General features: G+C 50.9%; 1 pseudogene; it reads left to right on the top strand.

Moving 5' to 3' along the window:
- Positions 1-1,829: 1,829 nt before the first annotated feature.
- The window catches only part of LOC146187893 (uncharacterized), a 71,482-nt pseudogene continuing 47,717 nt past the window's right edge, over positions 1,830-25,594 (top strand).

The raw sequence follows: 25,594 nt of genomic DNA, 5'->3' as shown, positions 1-25,594 counted from the left end.
GACATCGTCCAGATAGCAAAACCAAATGTCCCATTTTAAGCCGCTCAAAACTGTGTCCATAAAGCTTTAAAATGTGGCTGGCGCATTACACAGCCCGAATGGCATAACATTAAACTCATAAAGGCCATCTGGCGTTACGAAGGCTGTAAGACCGCAGTGAAAAGCGACTCGCACGTGGAATCGAGCTGGCGGTCGAACCCCCCACGCGCCGAGGCCAAGAAGCGAACGCTGTTGTTGTTTTTTTCTCCATTTCTACCCTCATCTTGGGCGCGGGCGCGCACGAGGCTTGGTTTGTTTCGTCCCTTCGCCCTGAGGCGTCACCAAGAAGCGAACGGCAGACGCGTCCTTATCAGCCGGGAACAACAGCGGCACGCTTCTGCGAACCACTTTACGGCCGGCTCGCCCAGCGATCTCCCGCCGTGGCGCCAAGCATGGGTGCAGGGAGACGCCGTTAATGAAGCATTTTGCACTGCCAAAAGCGCGCACTAAATGTCCTGCAGAAGGCGACAATAGGCGCGACCCTTGGCCCTCCCAAGTAGGGAATCAGCCCAGCAGCCTCCCGCTGTGTCGCCAGACATCGGATGCGAGCAACGGCGACTGTACACAGCTCTGGGACAGTGCCACCCCCCCCCCCTTCCCTTTTTCCTCGAACGGGAATGTGGGTGGCATAGTCTCCAAATCCCCCGCGGCGTTTCTTTCACAAAGGCGTCAGCTGCAAGGTCGCGTCGCAAACACGCCGGGGAGAGGAGGGAAAGACAGGCGCCTTGCGAGAGGGTTTGGGGACCAACGAGTGGAGAGAGTGTGTGTTTTGAATGTTGTATTTTTATTTGGCGTAATTAAGGACCTGGGTCCAAGATTATTGCCAACCCACGGGGGTTGTGGCATGTTTTTCAATAATTTGATTGTCTGCTTTATTTTCGGGGCGGATCACCTAAGGTGACCGCCCTCGGGTCTTTGTTGATGTTTGTCATCAAAAAGCGGTCCTCGGACCATGTTTGGCAGTCAAGATTGAGGCTCCGTGCTTAGCACGTATTTACAGTCCCTAGGCTTTAACCGAAATGCTCGGTAGAAAAGTAAGGGCTTGTAGAGTGACTTCTCTGCGTAAGAGTCTATTTTGTTTTAAGTTACAGTTGTCTGTGTGACTCTTGTTACTGTAAATTAGTTTGCCAATGTATACTATTTTTCTTCTGTAAATATAATTCTCCTTTTGACCATCATCTGATTATCGTCTACTGCTTCTTCACTGCCGAATGACCACGTTTGGAGAGGCTTCAGCCGCTCCGAAGATTGGCAAAGAACGAACATAAAATTACTGGCGCAGCACGACAGGTTTCGGCAACCTACGACACCGAGCAGACATCGCCCTCATCCAGCAATTTCCAGACATCAGGAGACGCCCAGCTGGTAGCAGCCGTCCGGGAGGCCTGGAGGGAGCCGACCTCAGATTACCAGCAAGGGAACAACGAACCCTGGCGCCCCGACCCTGAGGCGTCGTCCATCCCGCAGCCCCGGTCAAGGCGACAACAGAGAAGGAACGTCAGCCGCTACCGACACCAGCACGGGTAAGCGGGATTCCTCACGTATCACTGAGGTGGTTATGGCTCAAGCGTAGAACGGGCGTATGGTGTTGACAAGAAGCATGATGGCGAGCTCAGCTGGTAGACAGGCAGAGGACAATATGTTACAGGCGAATGGTTTAGATGGCAATGGTCAGCCGGCTGAGGCATCACAACAGGATGCGACGGCTGGACCAGCGGAGGAAGCGGCGATTACCGAGCCGGTGGCAAGCGCGCTACGAAAAGTAACGGCACTGACCGAAAACCGAGGCTATGGCAATTCGCAGCATGGAACTCGATTTTCAATTGGAAAAGCTCAAAATTGAGTCGCGAGAACACGTCGAGTTGAAAAAGCTCGGAATCGGTGCGACAGGCGACGGGCAGTCTCCCGTGATGTCAGAATCCGACGAGCAACGGCGATCGGGCATTGACCCGGTGTCCCAGTGTGCCAAGGTCCTTAAGGGACTCAAGCTACCGTGTGACGCGGACGTGCCCTTGTGGTTCGATGAAGTGGAGAGGGTACGATGTACCGGAATACAGCCGCGTACACTTGATCATGCCGGCGCTTATCGAGCGTGTTCGGTACCTGCTTCGCGGTCTTAGTGACGATGAGTGCAGCGACTACGAGTCCGTAAAAACTGCTGTGTTAAGCGAGCTAAAGCTCACCCCCGCCGAGTACTTAGACCGGTTCGAACTCGCCATTAAACGTAGGGAGGAAACATGGGCACAGTTCGCCTCCCGCGTAAAGACCTACTGTCACTACTATCTCCGTTCGAGGGAAGCAGACACTAAGGATGTGATAGCCCTCGTCGTCGCTGATAGGATGAAAGCTAGCCTAAGTGCAGAGGGCTTGGAATATGTGCGCCTCCGCGAGGGAGAAAACTGGGTGAAACCGGTTGAGATGTCACAGATACTGCAGACGTTCGAGCAGGCAAAGGGAAATGGACGCGCGGTTCGACAGGCGGCTGCTCACGGCGAGAAAGGAAAAACCGAACCCATCCCGAAAAGTAGCGACAAGCGAAACGCGCCGTGTTACGTGTGCCGCGCAGTGGGCCATCGAGCCAAGGACTGCCCCCGAGCTGTTCAGAATGCGCAGAAACCAGAAAGGCGCGTCCGAGCACAAAAAGTAACAGTCGCCAACACGGGAACGGGCGAGAGTTTAGCGCCAGCTCACCTAGACAGGACGCTGACTGCAGAAATGAGAGCTCCCCGATCGTCCGAAGAAGTGCATGCATCGAAACTACAGCAAGTAGATATAGAATGCGCTGGAGTACCGACAACGGCGATCATAGACACCGGTAGCGAAATTACGGTAGTCAAGGAAAGTCTCGTGCCTGGAGAGTTTCAAGAGCCTTGCGGCAAGATAAATCTTGTGTCAGCATTTGGAGAAACTGTAGAGGCTAAACTAGTAACCCTCGCGGTCGGTGTGAGGAGGCGACCGTCCGTTATAGCACAGCCGGAAGCTGTAAACCTCGTATGCGCACTTACCAGCAAGCTCGCGGAGGGAGTAGACTGCCTGCTTTCACTTGAAGATTGGGAGCTCCTACTGCATTCCGGCGGCGGTGACGGATTGTTTGTTCCGAATGTAGCTCAGGTGACTGCCGACCCAGCTAGTGCATGCTTCACGGTGGGCGAGAAAACCTCCGATTCATCCCTAACGAGCGATGGAGCTCACGCGAGAGAGTCAGACAGGCGAAGAGCGGAACAGTGAGTCGACTGGGACATCAGGCGAGAAATACGAAGCGGGCCAGGACGGGCAGTCCGCTAATGACGAGTGTTTGACGCATGATAACGAGGACACGGCCTCAAAGCAGCGCGACGAGTTCTGGTCGGCCCGGCGGTCCGATGAAAGCCCTAGGAAAGCTTGGGCAGATGCTGAAACAGGCAAAGGGGGCATGTTCATCTCAGAAGGATTGGATTCGATCGCAGGCACAAGAGTAAAGCAGCTCGTGCTACCCCTGAGTAGACGTGAAGAAGTCCTTGCTCTGGCTCACGAATCACTTTGGGGAGGGCATTTGGGACCAAGGAAGACGAAGGCAAGAATTAAATACAGCTTCTTCTGGCCCGGCTTATAGGCGGATGTGGCGTTACGCTGCAAGACGTGTCACGCGTGTCAGGTCCGGTCAGACAGACGACTTAGAGATAGGATACCTATCACGCCCCTCACTAGACCAGACCACCCTTTCCAGGCAGTGAATGTGGACATTATCGGGCCAATCGATGTACCCTCAGGCCGGGGCCATCGGTACGCTCTTTGTCTGGTTGATTTGTGCACGCGGTGGCCCGAGGTGGTCTGTCTGCGTTCACTGACCGCAAGAGCAACATGCGACGCCCTACTCACCATTTTTAGCCGCACTGGCATCCCGGAAATGGTGTGTTCAGACCAGGGTACTAATTTCACGGCACAGCTTACGCAAGAAACGTTAGCGAGGTTAGGGTGTGCCCCCGGTTTTCGACTCCCGAACACCCTGAGAGCAATGGGACCGTGGAAAGGTGGAACCATGTCCTGAAAAACATGCTTTTCCACGTCATAGAAAAGGACCCCAAGAACTGGGACAAGCTGATACCATTCGTTCTCTGGGCATATAGGGAAGTCCCCCATGACACGACGGGGGTGGCTCCTCTCCGACTTCTTCATTACCAGGAACCCCACGGGGCCGCTGGCCATATTGCAGCGTGCGTGGACAGGTGAGCAGCCGCTCCCAGCCACTCTAAGAGAAGAGCCCGCAAAATATCTTAGACAGCTACGTGAGCAGCTAGAGATAGCCGCGGAGGTGGCGGGACTGACGGCGAGCGCGCGCAAGGGGAACTATGCTCAAGCGTATAATAGACAGGCCCGCAGCAAAGCTTTCAATGTGGGGGACCAGGTTCTCGTTTTTGACACTGACCGCAGCAGCAAACTTTCCCTGAAATGGCTCGGCCCCTACGCGATAACAGCGCGTGAAAGGCAGAATTCTTACCGAGTCGATACCGGTGCGCGAGCCGCGCCGCTCGTGCATGCCAACAGGCTTCGGCCTTATTACGCTCGGGTTAGAAACGTCGGGGTAGTCTTTGACGATGACACAGATTTCGGAGAGATCGAGTGCACGCCTCGCCCCTCGTCCGCGCGCCCGGGTTTCCTTTCGGTCGAACGCGAGACACTGGCAAATTTGGGCTCCCAGCAGCGCGCTGAAATCGCGAGACTATTCGGCGGTTATTCTGATCTATTCACCGAGACCCCTGGAGCCGCGGAGTAAGGACTGCACAAAATCGAGCTTCATGACGGGTATCAGCCAAAGCGCGCTTTCCCTTACCGAGTGCCTGAACTTCTTAGGGAAGAGGTAGGCCAGTAGGTAAATGAGTTGTTAGACCTGGGCCTCATATATCCGGTTGAAAGCGACTATGCTCATCCCGTGCTGTGCGTAGGGAAAAAGGACGGTTCAGTGCGTATGTGTATCGATTACCGCGCGCTAAACGCAGCCACGCGCACTGATGCATTCCCGATGACACCCCCGCAGGAGTTAATCATGAGGATCGGCCGCGCCAAATATATTACATTGGTAGATTTGCGTCGAGACTATTGGCAAGTACCGGTGGCCGCTGGAAGCAACACTTCACGGCCTTTGTAACCCACGAAGGGCAATATGCTTGGCGCGTCATGCCATTTGGTTTTAAAAACGCGGCAGTAACTTTCCAGCGAATGATGAATACGCTGCTATCGAGGCATCAGGCCTATGCTGCGGCATACCTTGACGACATCACTATTTTCTCGGCTTCTTGGCAGGAACACCTGAAGCATTTAAAGATTGTGTTTGTCTTACTCCGCGAGGCTAAGCTCAAGGTCAGTCCCGAGAAATGCCAAGTCGCGCAGGCACAGATAAAGTGCCTGGGACATGTAGTGGGCGGTGGTACTCACGCGCCGGATCCCGAAAAACTAGCTGCTATTCAGAACCTCGTGCCACCTACCACGAAAAAGCAGCTGCGGAGCCTACTGGGGATATGTGGATACTACCGCGAGTATGTACAGAACTACGCTGAAGTCGCTACACCACTCATGTCGTTAACGAATCGATGGGTACCAAACGCGATCCCTTGGACTCCGGAAGCGCAGCGAGCTTTCGAGAAACTTAAGACTTTGCTTTGCGAAGCAACAGCGTTAAACACTCCTGATATCTGCAAGCCGTATCGTCTCTTCACGGATGCGTCCGATGTGGCGGCCGGTGCTTGTTAAAAAAAGTTAAGTTAAATTGGCTCACAGGAAGGGAAAGACGCAGTAACTGTCACACTTGCTCTGTGGACACCCGAACCGCGCCGTAAGGGAAGGGAGGAATAGGTGGGAATGAAAGTGGAAAGAGAGAAAGAGGAGCCGTAGTGGAGGGCTACGGAGTAATTTCGACCACCTGGGGATCTTTAACGTGCGCTGACATCGCACAGCACACGGACGCCACTTCGTTTCGCCTCAATCGAAACGCAGCCGCCGCGGTCGGGTTCGAACCCGGGAACTCCGGCACAGTAGTCGGGCGTCTTACCACTGCACCACCCCGGCGGGGCGAGCTTGTTTGGCGCAAATTGGAGATTCTGGTAGAGAGGAACCGATTGCCTTTGCCAGCCACCGGTTCACGCCAACTCAAACCCGCTGGTCAACAATCGAGCGTGAGGCTTTCGCCATCATCTGGTCGCTCAAAAAATTTGATCACTGGATGTTTGGAGCTCAGGTTAAGGTAATTTCTGACCACAATCCCCTGTCCTATCTGACGACGAGCACGCCTCATGGGGCAAAACTGGCAAGATGGGCGCTGGCATTACAGCGCTACAATGTGGTAGTTACACATCGTAAAGGCGCCTGTCATGGTAATGCAGATGCGCTGTCTCGCATCCCAAACTCCGGGTGGGGAAAAAGAGGAACGAGATGATTGAGCCATGGCTCCTCAGTGGCATGAATGTTCCCGCCACCCGCCGTGTTTTGTGATGTGAACGGTGACGCGTGCTACAACTGTGCGCCGCGGGTGGGTGCTTTGTGCTGAAACTCGGACATGGCGAACTCTGAGTAGCCTACACGCGCTCTTGTAGTCCAATTTTTTTTGTATGTCTTTACATGTGCCTCATGTATAGCAAATATAGGGCACACTGCTGTACGCAATGCAAGATTTGGCATGCTGTCATGAAGAAATTTCGCGTTTTCAGTGCCATTGTTTTCTATTGGTTTTATTTCCCGACTTCGACTGTGCGGATTTCCTCAGTGGGGACGGATATAGGTGCACTACAGCCTGCCGAAATGGTCGCCTGAAGAGGAATGTGGCGGCCTGTGTGTTTTTTTTTTGTGTAAATGACCGGATTCCAAGCTCATTTACACTCTTAGGAGGGACGTGTAAGGCCGCAGTGAAAAGCGACTCGCGCGTGAAATCGAGCTGGCGGTCGAACCCCCTACGCGCCGAGGCCAAAAAGCGAGCGCTGTTGTTGATTTTTTTTTCTCCTTTTCTCCCCTCTTCTTGGGCGCGGGCGCGCGTGAGGCTTGGTTTGTTTCGTCCCTTCGCCCCGAGGCGTCGCCAAGAAGCGAACGGCAGACGCGTCCTTATCGGTCGGGAACAACAGCGGCACGCTTCTCACCACTTTACGGCCAGCTCGTCCAGCGATCTCCCGCCGTGGCGCCAAGCATGGGTGGAGGGAGACGCCGTTAATGAAGCCTTTTGCACTGCCACAAGCGCTCACTAAATGCCCTGCAGAAGGCGACAATAGGCGCGACCCTTGGCCCTCCCAAGTAGGGAATAAGCCCAGCGGCCTCCCGCTGTGTCGCCAGACATCGGATGCGAGCAACGGCGGCTGTACACTGCTCTGGGACAGTGCCACCCCCACCCCCCCTCCCTTTTTCCTCGAACGGTACGGCTGGGTGGCCTAGTCTCCAGATCCCCGGCGGCGTTTCTTTCACAAAGGTGTCAGCTGCAAGGTCGCGTCGCAAACACGCCGGGGAGAGGAGGGAATGATAGGCGCCTTCCGAGAGGGTTTGGGGACCAAGGAGTGGAGAGTGTGCGTGTTTTGAATGTTGTATTTTTATTTGGCGTAATTAGGGACCTGGGTCCAAGATTATTGCCAACCCACGGGGGTTGTGGCATGTTTTTCAATAATTTGATGGGCTGCTTTTTTTTCGGGGTGGATCACCTAAGGTGACCGCCCTCGGGTCTTTGTTGATGTTTGTCATCAAAAAGCGGTCCTCGGACCATGTGTGGCAGTCAAGATTGAGGCTCCGTGCTTAGCACGTATTTACTGTCCCTAGATGCTCGGTAGAAAAGTAAGGGCTTGTAGAGTGACTTCTTTGTGTGAGAGCCTATTTTGTTTTAAGTTACAGTTGTTTGTGTGACTCTTGTTACTCTAATTTACAGTTTGCCAATGTATACTATTTTTCTTCTGTAAATATATTTCTCTTTTTGACCATCATCTAATCATCGTCTACTGCTTCTTCACTGCCGAATGACCACGTTTGGAGAGGCTTCAGCCGCTCCGAAGATTGGCAAAGAACGAACATAAAATTACTAAGGCTGTTTTTTTCTTATCCGCAGGGTCCATTGGAATTTGTCAGTAGTCAGATCTGAGATCAAGACAAGAAAAATAGGACGCACCAGAGAGGCAGGCGAGGGCATCGTCTATGCGAGGAAGAGGATAGACGTCCCTTTTTTAACAGAATTTAAACGCCGATAATCGATGCAGAATCGCTACGAACCATCTTTCTTGTGTACAAGAATAACAGAGGCAGCCCAGGGGCTAGATGACTCCTGCATCACATTCTTTCCTAGCATGTCCTCCACTTGCTCATGAATGACTGCGCTCAGATGTGGGCACGCGATTTGTCTTTTGACGAATTGAACGAGCCGAACCAGTGTCGATGGTATGATGGGTCCGATGTGCAGGGCGAGAGGTCGGTCCATATGTTTCAGAAACGTCAAACATAGGCGAAAAGAGTAGAAGAATATCCACAAGAGTACGGCGTTGAGGTCAGCTGAGATCGGCGCTGATCATGCGGAAGATCGAAGTTTCATCAGCAGGCTGAGGTACGGTGGCACTCGCAGCATCTGTGACCAAAGCAACGACGTGGGGCTCATCGGGTCCACAGGAGGCAAGCTTCAATCCTGTTGGTAAAACTGCGGGCTCGGATGATGGATTGATTGCCCATAACGAAGCACTACCGTGATGCACGGAGATCATACAGTGATGGATAATAACATTTTTCTTCAGGCATGCTGAGTGAACTAGGTTCACCACGGCCTGAAATGAAACCTGGTCAAGAAGTGGAGCGGACACAGGGACGAACATGGCAGACAAAGGTAGAACTACTGGGTCATAGGTAACACTAAAAACTGTGTCTTCATTACGGCCACTTTCAAAAAGTGTCGCCAGGGGCGAGCCGTCAAAGTGAACATCTTGACTTCGGCAGTCCACGGTAGCGCCACAAAACTTCAAGAATTCCATTCCTAAAATGATGTTATGCGTAGAGTGGGGTAAAACTACGAATTCGGCTTGAAAAATTGCACCACCCACAGACACTTGCGCACTACACACACCCAGTGGCCGCAACGCCTCTCCACTCACACCCCAAAACGTTGAAGCACGTTCATATTCAAACATCACTTTGCGCCCCAACAAGCGCCTAAACTGATTACTCATCACAGACACAGTCGCACCCGTATCCACCAAAGCTAATGTATACATACCATCAATGAACACACGAACTTTGTTTTTGAGCATTATATTTTGAGGGATGGTGGCACACAGCACATTTCCAGCGGCCTCACCCCCATTGGTCGCGCTCGTTAGTTTACCTGCTGAGGCGACATGGAGCGCCGCCACGGTGATGGAGAACGACGTGCACGGAAGGCGGGTGGAGGAGTAACACTTCTATCAGATGCATTGGAGTAGTCGCGGAGATTCTGGTTATGGATGTTGCGCTAATACCCACGCTGAGTATTTGATTGCTGAACAACGGGACTGTATTGCCGATTGTTGGGTACTGTTGGAGGCGTCGGACGGCTATAGCGAGGTGGGAACCTACTGCGGCAGTACCTGGCGATGTGACCTTCGACGCCGCAGCGGTAGCATATCGGCGGGGAAGGTAGAAAATGCTGTTGTGGATAAGAGCAAGGAACAGCTGGGCGCTTCGTAGGTTTTGGTGAATGCTCATACTGCTCAGGAATCCTGGTAGATCGAATGGAAGATCTATGTGCACTTGGGGCGACGTCATACCTTGGGGCGTCAGGCATCGTCGCATTCCGGTTGGCGAAATGTATAGGAGGATAGTCAATAGAAGCTGCAACTTCAGGAGCATATATGTGAAAGGCTGCACTGTGATCGCTTGTGGTGGTGAAGCCGGCCGTCTAGATACCCTCTGGACAGAGACCTCAGCAGATTCGTGCAGGGGAAGTGGGTTGAGCCGCAGGAGTTCTTCCCGCACGATTTGCCGGATCGTCGACGGAAGATCTAGTTGGGCATGGTCAACAAGGCTGGCAACGGTAGGCACGTTGGCCAGCCGGCCAAATTTTGGCGCAATACGACGGGTTTTGAGAGCTTGAAAAGCGCTGATGTGTTTATTAACATCGGAGACGGTTTCAAGGGTGTCTTTGGCAATTAAAAAGTTTTACACGTCAGCCGCAATGCCCTTCAAAATGTGGTCGACTCTGTCTTCTTCGGGCATGTTGGAATTCACACATTTGCACAATCTGAGGCTCTTTTCTATATAAGTGGTACAAGTTTCATCCGGCAATTGAGCTCTTCGAGCAAGAGTCTGCTCAGCCCGCTTTTTGCTCGGTACAGTCTCCAAAACGCTGTTTTATCTCGGTGGCAAACCGTTCCCAAGTTGTCAAATTGTCCTCGTTATTCTCGAACCAGGTCATAGCCGTGTGAGTTAGAAGAAAAACGACATTTGTGAGCATGGTGATAGGGTCCCACCGGATGTACCGACTAACTCGTTCATAATGAAGTAGCCACTTCTCAACGTCCTCACCTTCTCCTGCAAACGGTCGTGGTTCCCGGTAAGGCTGGCAGGGAATAGAGCTGGAGGAGGCAGGCCTGTCACCAGCCTGGCTTGCAGCGTCGCGGCTGGCATAGTTAGATTCTGTGTGGTCCATGATTGTTGGAAGCGGTGGCAGTCCAGCCAGGCGGTGACTACGTCGAAACTCAAGTTCGTCTTGCGGCGCCGTACTAAGGGATCGAAAGGAGCACCACTCACCAAGTTGTTACGGTGAAATAGAAAAGGGGTGTTTATTTACAGTGATATGGCAGTGGGATAAGGTGAAGCCTACTTGCCCCCAGGCACCAATGCTTTCTCCTCTTCTTCTCCCAGACCAGCACAATCCTTCCTCGTCGTCAGTGGCGTGACAATATGTCAAAATGTTACTAGTTAGATGAGGGCAGTAGATGCAAACCGCCGTGAGGTGTTTTGTGTTGTGGTTTATGGCAACATAGGTGAACTCAGGCAAACATTCGCCAAAAGCAAGCATTAAAGTCCCCACTTAGCTAAAAGGCTTTAAATATCATTACAGGTTGTATAGCTTATTTACAAGGTTTGCTTCTTTTAGGAACGAAAATATTGCCGCGAAACCTTCAAAAGAGTATTTGTTGTTTTTTAACAGCCGCCGGCATACAGGCTTATCACTCTGATTCTGTACCGCGTATCAGTTCCGTAATCTTTGTTTGTTACTGCTCGATGTCGCGAGTCACACCTTTATCAGTTTTGTTGTAGCGCAAGACGCACCGAGATCTGTCTCGAAGGTTCCGGCCACTCGGGTGTCTTTCCACAATGTTCCAGCCCGTGCTGGTAGCTGTTTGCGACGTTATCTAGATTGTTCTGTGCAGCCTTTAAATTGAGCGTTGCCGAGTGTGACGAGCATTCTTTGTTCGACGACCGACGAGCGCGTTTATTGCTATCGCCGCCGCCGAGTTGCTTAGTTCTTTTGCGGGCGCAAGTCAGCCCAAATAAAGGTTTCTTTAGTGCAATCATCGACCCCTTCATTTGTGTCGTCGACCTCGTCACCACTACGTGACATCTGGTGGAGGTGCTGCCTTTGATCCTTGAAGCGAAGACCCAAGCCGTGTTCCTGACGCCCTGGAAGACCAGCCTACAGGTCGCCGAGCCAGCCGCCGACTTCAAGGCCTACAACCCGAACACGGTCTGCTGCCTGACCCCACTCGATCTCGGAAGGCATCGACGCTGACAATGGCCCAGCCTACAGCACCGGTGGTTTTCGTCCAACCCCGTGAGCCCCCCTGCTTCCATGGACTACCGGATGAAGATGCGGGAGATTGGATGGACCATTTCGACCGTGTGGCATATTTCAACGGCTGGAACGACGCTGCGAAACTCAGGCAGGTCTACTTTGTTCTTCAAGGACATGCCCGAATTTGGTTTGAAAATCACGAGACTTCGTTCAAGGATTTGGAGACATTCAAAGCACAGTTCTTAACGGCCTTTACAAGTTCTGTCCGAAAAGAAAGAGCTCAGGCCCTCCTCCAATCAAGAATTCAACTACAAAACGAGCCCGTCCTGGTCTACGTAGAGGAGATGAAGCGCCTCTTTCGCCGCGCCGACCCTCACATGACCGAACGTGAGAGTGAAATTCTTAATGCGAGGAGTTAAAGAGTCGCTTCTTGCGGGGCTTGTCCGGAACCCGCCGAAAACTGCGGAAGAATTTGAAAGTGAAGCATCGACCATCGAGAAGACGTTGGACACCCGGATGCGCCACTTCGAGCCAGACTACTCATGCCACTACCCCAGCGCATCTGCAAGCGGAGAGCCTTCGGGACATAATCCGGGAGATCGTGCGAGAGGAGCTCCGCCGACTGATGCCATCATCGCAACAACCGCAGGTGGCGACGCTCGCGGACGTCGTCCGTGAAGAAGTCCAGCAGGCGCTGGGCGTTCCTCAAGCGACGGCTGCGACTGTTCCAGCACAAGAGGCAACAGCGATGAACTACGCTGGTGCATTACGTCGCCCTCCACCCCGACGTGATGACTTTCCGAGCCCTCGCCGCTACCGGCCTGTTACTGAAAACCGCCCCTTGGCTCCCTCCCGCCAAGCCTACCAACGACCAACAAGCCCCAGGAAGTGCGACGCATGGAGGACAGCGAACAACCGGCCATTATGCTTCCACTGCGGTGAGGCCGGCCACACTCTCCGGCACTGCCCGTACCGACGAATCGGTCTCCGCGGATTTGCAGTCGACGCTCCACGACCACGCCCAGCTGAACGACCGCAAGAAATCGACAACTATCTGCGTAGGGGTGAGATTGCGCCACCAAGCCGTCGATTCAGGTCTCCATCGCCGTACAGGGCCCGCTTTGCGTCGCCAGGACGTAACTATGATGATAGTGTGCGCGGAAGGTCCCCAAGCCCCCGTAGGGGAAACTAAAGGCAGCAACCTTTGGAGGTGAGGTTGCTCAACGGCGAAAAGACGAAGATCCTCCGCCGCCGACGACCACTAACGACGACGCAGCCGTTTCACCGCCGCTCCACACGACGTCATCGACGACAACACGACCAAAGTGCAAGCAGACAACGCCGCCCAGCGAAGTAACAACGGTATGCCCCGGCCATGACCTGAAGAAACGACGGAGCCGAGATCGGACACTAAGGCCCACGTGCAATGCGAGGACGCGAACAAGTGACCTTGAAGTTGATGTCGACGGTCGCAGAGTCACTGCCCTAGTAGACACCGGAGCTGACTATTCAGTCATTAGTGGACCGTTAGCCTCTCAGCTAAGAAAAGTTACCACCGCTTGGGATGGCCCGCTGATTCGCACAGCAGGTGGCAACCTCATTACTCCATCTGGACGATGCACTGCAAGAATAACCGTAAATGGGCGTACTTACCCCACCAGCTTTGTGGTCTTGCAGCAGTGCTCCCGCGCCGTGATATTAGGCATGGACTTCCTAAATGAACATAGGGCTATCATCGACCTGCGATCCAAGCTCATCAAGCTCTCTGCAGACAAAGCCATTCCTGCTACGACGGCGTCGATGCAACACATCCCTCTAAACGTCCTCGACGAAGAATTGAACGTCCCGCCCCGATCAAGTATCGCAGTCTGCGTAGGTAGCGCCAACATCGAAACCGCTGAAGGCATCGTCGAAGGAAATATCCAATTGCTCTTAGAACGAGGTGTCGGCATCGCAAGAGGCATCACGAAATTCCGTAGAGGTCAAGCTCAGGTTCTGCTAACAAACTTCACTGAAGAATACCGGCATCTCAACAAGGGCACGACGATCGCCTTTCTCGACGAATTAGTGGAGCTCAAAGATGTATTCACCCTCCACGACCAAACGCTGGAAGACGCACCGGACCTATTCCGTCAGCCCACATTTGACATCAACCCGGCATTGACCCACAACAGGAAAGACCAGATTCTCAGTCTGCTTCGAAGCTACGGGGAGTGCTTCTCATCGTCATCGAAGGTACGACAAACACCACTGGCCAAGCATCGCATAATAACGGACGAACACGCCCGACCTCTGCGCCAAAGTCCTTATCGTGTATCGCCGCGAGAACGCCAGGCCATTCGCAATCAAGTTGAGGAAATGCTGCGTGATGACGTAATCCAGCCATCGAACAGCCCCTGGGCGGCACCAGTCGTTCTGGTCAAGAAGAAAGACAGCACACTTCGCTTCTGCGTTGATTACCGCCGCTTGAATAGCATAACGAAGAAGGATGTCTACCCGCTTCCCCGCATCGACGACACTCTCGACCGGCTCTGCAATGCAAGGTACTTCTCATCGATGGACCTGAAGAGCGGATAATGGCAAATTGAGGTCGACGAAAGAGATCGCGAGAAGACCGCATTCATCACACCGGACGGCCTTTATGAATTTAAGGTGATGCCATTTGGCCTCTGCTCCGCACCAGCCACGTTTCAACGAGTAATGGACACAGTCCTGGCAGGCTTGAAGTGGCAAATTTGTTTGGTATATTTGGACGACATTGTTGTCTTCTCGTCAAACTTTGAAGACCACCTAAAACGACTACAGACAGTGCTGGAAGCCATCAAGTGATCGGGGCTAACGCTAAAAGCAGAGAAGTGTCACTTCGCCTACGAAGAACTCCGATTTTTAGGTCACATCGTTAGCAAGAACGGTATTCGCCCAGACCTGGAGAAAACAGCTGCAATCGCACAATTCCCACCGCCTGCCGACAAGAAAGCTGTGCGCCGGTTCCTTGGGCTGTGCGCTTATTATCGACGATTTGTCAGAAACTTTTCGCTGATCGCCGAACCGTTGACGCAGCTTACAAAGGCTGACGTACCTTTTAAATGGGAAGCGCCGCAAGGAGAAGCCTTCGACGAACTTAAGCGCCGCCTGCAATGCCCTCCTGTACTTGGCCACTTTGATGAAAACGCCGAGACCGAAATTCACACCGACGCGAGCAGCGTAGGCCTAGGAGCCATTCTCGTCCAGAAGACTGCCAGACAGGAAAAGTAATCGCCTACGCTAGCAGGTCTCTCACAAAAGCCGAAGTCAATTACTCGACGACCGAGAAGGAGTGCCTTGCGATCATCTGGGCTACTTCCAAGTTTCGTCCATACCTATACGGCCGACCATTCAAGGTGGTAAGCGACCATCACGCGCTCTGTGGCTGGCTAATTTGAAAGATCCTTCCGGCCGCCTTGCCAGATGGAGCCTACGACTTCAAGAATTTGACATGACTGTAGTCTATAAGTCGGGCCGGAAGCATTCCGACGCAGACTGCTTATCCCGCGCTCCCGTCGATTCTACCCCGAAGGACGATGACGATGACGCCTTTTTGGGACCGGTAAGCGCCAGCAGTTTCGCAGAACAACAGCGATCAGACCCTGAGCTGAAAGCGCTGGCCGATTACTTGGAAGGAAAGACCGCTTCCCCTCCTGGTGTGTTCAGGCGACATTTATCATCCTTCACGTTAAACAATGGCCTCCTCGTGAAGAAGAACTTCGCACCCAACAAGACCGCGCAGCTTCTCGTAGTGCCTAAAACCCTTCGGCAAGAAATTCTGCAAGCGTTGCACGATGAGCCCACAGCAGGCCACCTCGGATTTGCGCGCACGTTGCGTCGAATCCAGGAGAAGTATTACTGGCCGCGACTGCCTGCCGAAGTTTCCCACTACGTGAAGACGTGTCGTGAGTGCCAACGACGCAAGACGCCACCGATCAAACCAGCATGACTACTAAACCCGATTCCGCCCCCAATCCTGCCCTTTCAACAAATTGGGATGGATCTCCTCGGCCCCTTTCCATCTTCGTCTATGGGTAACAAGTGGATCATCGTGGCCACTGACTACCTTACCCGTTACGCCGAAGCAAGAGCACTACCAAATGGTACCGCGGCAGAAGTCGGCAAATTTTTTGTCGAACAAATTCTCTTGCGACACGGCGCCCCAGAAGTGCTCATCACGGACAGGGGAACGGCGTTTACGGCAGAGTTGACGCAAGCCATCCTGGAATACAGTCACACAAGCCATCGACGAACAACTGCGTACCATCCCCAGACCAATGGCCTTACGGAGCGCCTGAACAAAACGATCGCTGACATGATCGCTATGTACGTCGACGCTGAACACAAGACCTGGGACGCCATCTTGCCGTACGTGATCTTCGCGTATAACACGGCAGTCCAGGAGACGACCAGAGCGACTCCGTTCAAGCTAGTGTACGGTAGGGAGCCCACGACGACGCTCGACGCAATGCTACCGCACGTAACCAACGAGGACAACCTCGACGTCGCCGCCTACCTGCAGCGTGCAGAGGAAGCCCGACGACTCGCACGGCTGCGTATTAAAGATCAACAGCGCACCGACAGCCGACGATACAACTTACGACGACACCACGCAGAGTGCAATCCAGGAGACCAAGTGTGGGTTTGGACACCTGTTCGCCGTCGCGAATTAAGTGAAAAGTTGTTGCGTCGATACTTTGGGCCGTACAAAATCATTCGCCGCGTCGGCCCACTGGACTATGAAGACATTCCCGACGGAACGTCAGCATCACAACGGCGACGCGCACGCCCAGAAATTGTACATGTTGTGCGACTGAAGCCATGTTACGCGCGTTAAAGAATCTGTGGTGTTTAAACTTTGCAGTGTTTATGTTTAAGTTTCTCTGTTCTGGAACATCGAGGCGATGTTTTTTTTAAGGGGGGAGTAATGCCGCGAAACCTTCAAAAGAGTATTTGTTGTTTTTTAACAGCCGCCGGCATACAGGCTTATCACTCTGATTCTGTACCGCGTATCAGTTCCGTAATCTTTGTTTGTTACTGCTCGATGTCGCGAGTCACACCTTTATCAGTTTTGTTGTAGCGCAAGACGCACCGAGATCTGTCTCAAAGGTTCCGGCCACTCGGGTGTCTTTCCACAATGTTCCAGCCCGTGCTGGTAGCTGTTTGCGACGTTATCTAGATTGTTCTGTGCAGCCTTTAAATTGAGCGTTGCCGAGTGTGACGAGCATTCTTTGTTCGACGACCGACGAGCGCGTTTATTGCTATCGCCGCCGCCGAGTTGCTTAGTTCTTTTGCGAGCGCAAGTCAGCCCAAATAAAGGTTTCTGTAGTGCAATCATCGACCCCTTCATTTGTGTCGTCGACCTCGTCACCACTACGTGACAATATGCAGGGAATGTCAATGGGTGACTTTTATTTATGTTTACACCTAAGAATATGCTATCGCATGGAAAAACTTCTTTGGTACATTACAATTATAGTAAAAGGAAAGTAGGTGTTTGCAAGTTTAGCATTGCAGTCAAGATCCACTCACCAGTCAAAATGTCCTCAACATCCAAGCTCTCTGTGGGGGAATAAAGAAGTTGTGTTGTCTTTCTCGACCTCAAGAAGTTGTGGAGCACTAAAGTTGCAAACACGACATCAATCGCTCGTTCGGGTTCGTGGCTCAGTGGCGATCGCAATACTTGCCAGCGATTTGCCAGTATTGCAAACGCATTCTCAGTTGTGCGCCTGGCACGTGAGAGTCTGAAAAAATTGAAAAGCAAGCAGTTGGAGGAATAATGCTAAAGATGCAAGATTGCGTGCTGATAGCTGTGTAATGAAGTTTCCAATTGAAGTCTTCCTTACCAAAATGACTGTTTGAAGTTCGTACTGTTTACTTTAGTAAACTGAGCCAATAAATGTTTCACAAACAAGACACTATGTTATTGACATCCTGTCCACACCTATCAAATAGTGGCGCACCATATTGTTGACTGGTTGTTCGGATATTGTTGACTGATGAGTCATATCTAATTTATTGACTTAACACAGAATGTGCTTGTACCCTTCATAACATAGGTAATAAGAACATGCTAGCAGATGACAGTGAGTGCTTTGTTTTGTGTACCTGTAGTTGAAGATCCGTTTCTCTCTGCTCAATTTTGTTACGGGATATGGCCTCATCAAATAAGTCTTTAGGCCAAAGCCTTCATCCCTACAATTAGGGTGATACTTCATCTGAAAGGGGCAAAATTGCTGGTTTCGGAAGCATTGGTGGAAGGCTCTCTAGGTCTTTCTTCGACTGGCAATCATCCCAAACTGCACTGTCATTCAACCTTCCATTTTTTCCAACCTCCACAAACAAAAAGGTGAGCTCAGCGTCAATTAGGGCCATTAGCATGATGCTAAAAAATTCTTTGTAGTTTCTGTACTTGGCACCGGAGTTTGCAGGTGGCATCACTGAAATGTGCTTCCCGTCCAATGCTCCTACAGAGTTGGGAAACTGCCATAGGTCTGGAAAGATTGAGCAATAGGTCTCCATTGAGCGTGACTGCTGGGCACCTGTAATGAACCATTTGTTACTGTAAATATTAAAGCTACACAGCTCTGACAGCAATGCAGCTATGTATTCACTTCAGAAAGAACTTGGGCTGTCCGTTTTACTTCTGCATGTTTTGTTCCTGTGATGCTACGACATGAATCCTTTTACAACGTGCTCTGATTTCCACCTTTGTGTGTGAACTTTTCTCACCTTCAAAAAATCTTCTTTCAGGGTGACATAAATTGCTTTACATACTTCCCATATAATCCCAGAAAATGTATCGCTCTTTCTTCTAAACAGCTACTGGAGAGACACTTGGTGGTCCCCTGAAAATTGAGATTAAACTCAAGTTACATTTCAGAAAGTTGCATGCACCACCACTGCCGGCACCGACACACAAGAAACGCAATTCTAGAGCTCTAATTTGGAGCATGCTTAATCCACGCCAGATAACGTCTTCTGCGCTTCGAATTTGTACAAGTGGTTCTCTTTCATCCATAAGCTCATGTGCGCTTAATTCGATCCTAAAATAAATGTTGGTTGTTCGCAACGACGAAATCGTTATTTCACGCGCCACGAGGTTCTTGCTCCCTGAGAGCGAACAGCAAATTAACTCGGAGATACCGCACTCATCGCATTCAGTCAAGGAAAAACATAAGATCATGCAACATTTGCGATACTCACCCGTTGGGAGATATCGTAAAGTGACAGCCAGTCGCTCGTCAGCAGGGATACACAGCCGGAAGTTCGTGTCTTCTCAATCAGTGGCTGCAGTCTTCCAAGCAACTCTTCGAAAGCGCCGGTATTCATTCAAATCCAGTGCCGGTAGGGATCGCCATCTTGAAGTGTCAGCTCCCGCATAAGATTTTCGTACGCGCCTTGTTGAGGAGCTTTCTGCAACCACTCGCTCACCCACTTAGATCGAAGCTTTTTGTGTGGTGGCTTATCAACTGAATCAACAGAGTACACAAGGATCAAAGCACAGCTGAGGCAATTGAGGTTTCACTGTCGTCTTCCATCGCGTGATCTCCGCTGAAAAAACTTGGCAACACCGAAATGCTCTTGCAGCGCTCGCAGCGCCACTATGGTTTGCTTGAAAAGCTTGTCGCCAAGGAAAAAAAAAGCTTCTGCCCTCCACATTTAAAAACCTCAGATGAACAAGTTCGAAGTAGCTAAAAGAGGCTAAATTGTAGCGAGAGGAGCGCCTTCCGAAAGCAGAATCGCAACGAGCAGCAAGTTTCCGCGGTGTGACACGGTGTCGCCCAACTGACGGAGAACAAGTTCGCGGCCGCGGTTGGCGACGACAACGACATGTTTCCGAATAGTTCGTGTTGGCGCGATGTGACAGGGCCGCCAACACTACGCGAACATGCTGTTGATGGACTGAGTTGACCAACTGTTTGCGCAGTGTGACTCCGAGTTAAGCAAGTTGTGAATAGTACTGGGGAGATCATGTCTCCTTGCCTAAGACCTTTCTTGATGGGAATTTTGTTACTTTCTTTATGCAGAACTATGGTTGCTGTGTAGCCACTGTATGTACATACCTTCCAGCACTTTCACGTACGGCTCATCTACCCCCTGATTTCGCAATGTCTGCATCACCGCCGAGATTTCTACTGAGTCAAATGTTTTTCGTAATCAATGAATGCTAGGTATAAGGGCTGGTTATATTCCGAGCATTTTTCTATCACTTGGTTGATGGTATGGATATGATCGATGTAGAGTACCGTTTCCGAAAACCTGCTTGATCCTTTGCTTGATTGCTGTCTAAGGTTTTCCTGATTCTATTTGCGATTACCTTAGTGAATACCTTATATGTAACAGACAGTAAGGTGATTGGTCTGTAATTTTTAAGGTCCTTAGCATCCCCTTTCTTATGAATCAGGATAATGTTTGCGTTCTTGCATGGTTCCGGTACTGTCGATTACACCAGGCACTGCTTATACTGGATGGTCAGTTTTTCTAGCACGATATCCCTCCCGTTCTTCTTCAAATCCATAGTTATCTGATCCTCTCCAGCTGCTTTCCTCTTTTTCATAGTTTATATTGCTTTCTTGACCTCATCCTTCGTCACTGGTGGAACGTCTGACTGTTTTTCTCAACCGCCAAACTCATTACTGTTCTGACTACTTTGGATACTGTGAAGATCATTATAGAACTCCTCGGCTACTTTGACTATCTTGTCCATATTCGTGATGACGTTACCCGCCTGGTCCCTTATCGCATACATCTGATTTTTACCTATGCCCCATTTCTTTTTTACCGCTTTAAGGCATCTCCCGTTCTATACAGCATGCTCAATGTTCTCCATGTTATACTTCCTTATATCGGCCACCTTGCAGTTATTGTCCAGCTTTAATATCTCGGCCAATTCTATTTGGTCTGCTTGATTGGAAACTTTCATACTCTGGCGTTTGTTAATCAAATCTTCATTCTCCTTAGACAGCTTACCGGTATCCTCTCTAACTATCCTACCGCCTACTTCTACAGCGAACTCAGTAATGATATCTCTGAAATTATTGTTTATGGCTTCTAGGGTAATGTCGCCATCCTCGGTTAGAGCTGAATATCTATTTTGTAGCGAGATTCGGAACTCTTCTGCCTGCCCCTCACCGCTAATTCGTTGAGTGACTTCTTTCTCACTAATCTGTTGCGTTCCTTCTTCAGATTTAGACTAATTCGGGACCTCACCATCCTGTAGTCACTGCATCGCACTTTCCCGATGACCTCTACATCTTGCTTAATGGCGGGGGTTGAACACAGTATGACGTAAATTTCATTTTTAGTCTTCCCGTTAGGCCTTTTTATGCCCATTTCCGGTTCTTTCGTTTGTTGAAGAAGGTATTCATGATTCTTAAGTTATTGCGCTCTGCAAACTCAACTAGTAACCCCCCCCCCCCTCCTGCTATTCCTAGAATCGATACCATAGTCACCTACTGCCTGGTCTCCTGCCTGCTTTTTTCCTACCTTGGCATTGACGTCGCCCATTAGTACAGTATACTGCGTATTTACTTTTCGCATTGCCAAATCTACACCTTCCTAGAAGCTTTCACCTGTCTGGTCATCATAACTACTTGTAGGTGCATAGGCCGGTACAACGTTCAGCGTATGCCGCTTATTAGGCTTAATGACGATGCCTTCCACCCTCTCATTAATGCTATAGAATGCATCTATATTACCCGCTATATACTTACTGAGGAGGAAACCTACTCCTAGTTCTCGCCTCTCCGGTAAACCTCGATAACACAGTACATGCCCACCCTTCTGTACAGTATATGCCTCATTCGGCCTCCCAACCTCACTAAGCCCTTGACATCCCATTTCATATCCTCTAGTTCCTCCCACAGCTCTGCTAAACTAGCTTTACTAGCTAGGGTTCTAGCGTTAAACGTTGCCAGGATCAGTTTTCCATGGCTGCCAGTCCAGCGGTGCCAGTAATTCTTAGCACCCCCTGCTGCCTAATAGGTGTAACTGCCGCCGTGGTCAGTTGTTCCGCAGCCGCTGGTGACTGAGGGCTGGGGTTTTATAGGACTAATTATGGGAGGCTACGGTCAATTACTGCACCAGGGTGGCCAACTCCAGTTCTGGTGAGGGAGTGCCTTGCCGGAGGTGTTCACCGGCATCAGGTGGCACCCCAAACCTGTTATATATATTGGTACGCCGCGTAGCGGCGCACTGATTACCAGCAGAAGCAGTAGAAGAAGGGGAGGAAGCGAGGCGCGCGCAGACTGATCCGGATTTTTCTGAGCCGTGTGCGTCCGTCCTTCATATGTAGTTCACCTGTATAAAATCCATTTCATCCGTTACATTTGGTGCTAGGCGGTGGGTAAAAACGTCCTGGATCCGCTAGTACCTCGTCGCAGCCGTCGTGTAGCAGGTTTGCCACCTTTATCTCCTCTACAGTACCTTTCAATGGCTAGCACCCGCACGACGCAGACTCATGAACAGCGACCTGAAGAGACGACGGCCTTTCCCCACCAGCGAGAGTCGCGTACTTTCCACGGTGAGCCCGAAGATAACGTTGAGGAACGGCTCCGACATTACGAAAGATGCAACTCTATCGCACGTCTGTACAACTTTGTTTTCTTCCTCGCTGGCACGGCTCTGATTTGGTTTGATAACCACGAAGAAATCCTGACGACCTGGGACCGATTTGTTGAAGAAATTACAAAGTCCTTTGGAGATACCCTTGCGAAGAAGGAACGCGCTGAGCATCAGCTTTCCAAGAGAGCCCAGCTGCTCGGTAACACATGCACACGTTATATCGAAGAAATATTGAAACTTTGTCGTATTGTAAACCGGAAGATGTCAGAGGAAGACAAGGTAGGGCACCTTCTCAGCGGGATTGCTGAGGATGTGTACAACTTCCTTATTTCGCGGGACACCCTTGCCGCAGTTGCAGACGTCATCAACCAATGCCGGGCATTAAAGGCGTTAAGGGCACGTCGCATAGCACCCAAATTTGGCAGTCTTGCGAATGCGACAAATGGTGTCGGTATCGACATTGCGGAGGCTGAAGACATCGCTTCTATGGTCAAGAGGATTATACGCGAGGTGCTGGATATTTAGCGGCAACGTACGATTTCGATGTACCCTACCACCCGACATTGAGGTCCATATAATCATTGGAACAGCGCACGCCATGGGCTGCACAAAATAACGGCCAAGCATCTTACAACAACGGCGTGGAGCGGAACCTGCAACCACCATCGCACCCTTAATTCCAGCAGCGTCCAGCCCATCCGGATGAAGTGCCTCGTGGTGCCCCTCGTCGCGCTTCTGTCGCCCTATCTCAGCCTCCAAGGGATCCTGAAGTGAACTACCAGAGCCCCCAGCCACCTGTATGTTACGGCTGTGGGGGCAGCGGACATATCTTCCGTTTTTGACCGCGTCGTCAACTTACCCGACCCCCTGTTCAACAAGCCCCGCGCTTCACGAATGGTGCCCAGTGGGAGTAGCAGCCACCTGCTACCTTTTATCGGCCCTCTTCTCCTCAACGCCCGGCACGGAATGACTCCCCTGTGTATGATCGCAGTATCACTCCCCCACCGCAGCGACAACCCCGTTCGCCATCCACACGTCGCCGCTTTGTTTCTCCACCGCTGGGAAACTAGGTGGTGCGACCGCTGGAGGTAAGGTCGCCGGACGGTCAATTTCACGCATACCTCTACCTATCGTCATGCGGAAGAACAAAGTGTCAGTGTGTGTAGACAATATTGAAACGGATGCTTTGGTTGACACTGGTGCTGCTGTGTCAGTTATGAGCCTTTCATTTAAGAACCACCTTCGACAGAAAGTTATATTTGTGTGGGAAAAAAACACTACGTTTTGTGGAGTTGGGGAAGTGCCACGCGTGACATTATCTTGGGTGTTGACTTTTTGCGCGAGTGTAGTGCAACTTTAGACTTCAGTGCCGGGGATATTTGTTTTCAGCCCAACATTATCCCCGCATTAGTAGATAACGTGTCTCAGAGTCATCAAGGAGTTCTCGCCTTGAAGGAAAATGTGTTGCTACCTGCGATGACGGCGACGTTTCACGCCGTGAAGTTATCTGAATCCTTCATAGGTAAACATTCAATAGTAGTCGAGCCAGAAGCCTCGAATGAAGCGAAAAAAAAAAAATTTTGGTGCCACGCTCCGGTCGTGGAGGCGGACGATGGTCGCGCATTCCTCTAGGCTGTAAACGTGTCTGAAGAGCCTGTTCGTCTTCCTTCTGGTTTGACATCCGCGAGATTTGAGAATTATGACTCATACCGTTGGAATTATTTCCGATTGCGGAGGAGCCGCGAACGGCAAGTCTAAATATTGTGCTGAGTTTGATGGCATGGTCAACAAATTGCTCCGATCTAGTGAACGTTGTATTCTGCAAGACATTTTGACAACTCATGCCCAAGTGTTCGACTTTGCCTCAAATGCATCGGGTAGCCATTTCCCAGCTTCTCGGCTACAGCACAAAATTAACACAGGAAGCGCACACCCTATTCGCCAAAATACTTAGTCTCCCCGGCAGAGCGCAAAATAATTCAAGAACAGGTGGTTGAAATGCTACACAAAAGAATCATCCGAGAATCTTTCAGTCCGAGGGCCGAACCTGTGATCCTAGTGCGAAAAAAAGACAATTCTTGGCGATTTTGTATAGACCACCGTCGTGTGAATGCGGTAACAAAAAAAAAAAGATGTATACCCGTTACCTCGCATTGATGACGCTGTCGACTGTTTACATTCGGCGTCATATTTCTCCTCTGTTGATTTGCGATCTGGCTATTGGCAAATTCCTCTAAATCCATCCGACCATGAGAAGACTGCTTTTGTAACACCAGACGGTTTATACGAATTTAATGTAATGCCCTTTGGATTATGCAACCCTCCCGCGACGTTCGAGCGATTTATGGACACTATCCTTCGTGGCTTGAAATGGGAAATATACATGTGTTACCTCGATGACGTTATCATTTTTGGAAAGACCTTCCAAGATCACAATTAGAGGCTCCAAAAGTTCTTGAACGCATTAGCAAAGCGGGCCTCATTTTGAATTCGAAGAAGGGCCATTTTGGAGAGCGACAAACTTTAGTTCTTGGGTTCCTCGTCAATGAGGATGGTATCAAGCAGGATACGCAGAAGATTGCTGCAGTACGCGACTTTGAAACTCCACGCACCCTGAAAAGTCTTCGGAGCTTTCTTGGCCTCTCATATTTTCGTCGCTTCATTGCTGGTTTTGCGCAACTTGCCCTCCCCCTTACTTGGTAATTCGTAATTTGTAATTCGTAATTTGTAAAGATTCGTAATTTGAGTGGACCCCAGAGTGCGAATCCTCTTTCAATCTGCTCAAGTCTGCTCTAACTTCAGCACCACTGCTGTGCCACTTCGACCCTTCTGCTGTGACTGAGGTCCACACAGACGCCAGTGGCATCGGTCTTGGGGAGGTGCTTGTGCAGCTGCATAGTGGGGCTGAACACGTTGTTGCATATGCCAGCCCACATTGACAAATTTTGAACGGAACTACACAGTTACCGAATTGGAGTGCATCGCAGTTGTGTTCGCTGTGCACAACTTCCGACGATACCTATAGGGACGCTACTTCACCATACTGACCACCATTCGCTATGCTAGCTCATCGGACTTCGCGATCCATCTGGTCGTCTGGCGCGCTGGGCATTACGCCTACAAGAATACAACTTTGGTGTCGCGTACAAGAGTGGACGACATCACATTGATGCACACTTCTTGTCAAGGCACCCATTGCCGACTTTCGTTAAAGGTGTAGACGGCTTCGACAGGTCTTTAGCCTCAATCGCCCTTTAGGCAAGAACA

This window comes from Amblyomma maculatum, chromosome 5 (genome assembly GCF_055883805.1).
Source record: "Amblyomma maculatum isolate TAMU_Amacu chromosome 5, ASM5588380v1, whole genome shotgun sequence".
NCBI lineage: Eukaryota > Metazoa > Arthropoda > Arachnida > Ixodida > Ixodidae > Amblyomma > Amblyomma maculatum.
Note: the sequence above shows the minus strand (reverse complement) of the source record. Positions and strands in the feature narration are given on the sequence as shown.